Genomic DNA, 799 nt, shown 5'->3' with positions numbered 1-799 from the left:
ACTTCATTGAGATTTTGCCTTAGCTCGCATATTATCCACATTCATTTGCTCCAGCTCCTTATTGGTCAGCCCCCTCAAGGATAAACCTTACTCCCTACCCAAGAAAGGCCAAGTATCTAAGTGAAGAGCACAATTAAAAACTTCTTGTTCCAACTCAACCATTTCATCTCTCCTTTGTGCCACCATCTCCAAGAAGTCTCAATCTTCTGCTACAAAGGAGTCTTCCTTAACAAGAAGCATTTCAACAACTTTCTCTTGTTCCAAACCCTTTCCTTTCTTCTGAAACAAGCATTCATTATATGTGTGTCCCAAACCTTTTCACACCTTACACATCTGTATGTGCTCCTCAACCTCCACCACATGTTTCCATACGCCCTCACCAGTTCTCAGCTCTACTATTTTTATAATGGGTGCTTCGCTTGCCAAAGAATACATATATGGGTGTACATATTATGATCCTTTACTGCAATAGCCTCATCTACCTTTACAAATGTACCCAATCTATTTCCGATCTGCTCTAGGGTTTCTAGATTCCAATACTCATGCGAGAGGTTATATAACCTAATCCACATTGGGGTCTCTATGATAACTTCCTCTTTAGGGTTGAAATTTGGGGACCAATTCTTAAGATAAAAAACTTTCCCACCCATCATGTAAGGTCCACTATTAAAAATCCATTCTTTATCTTTGGCACTTGAACATATTACCAAATAGAAATCATTCGGTAACATTTTCAACTCCATCTTCCCCCAATGCTTATTACATGAATCCCTAACCCTTCTCAAAGTCGGCCATGGAA

The sequence above is a fragment of the Cryptomeria japonica genome, chromosome 7, assembly GCF_030272615.1.
Source record: "Cryptomeria japonica chromosome 7, Sugi_1.0, whole genome shotgun sequence".
Lineage (NCBI taxonomy): Eukaryota > Viridiplantae > Streptophyta > Pinopsida > Cupressales > Cupressaceae > Cryptomeria > Cryptomeria japonica.
The sequence above is the reverse complement of the archived record's forward strand: the minus strand, read 5'-3'. Positions refer to the sequence as shown.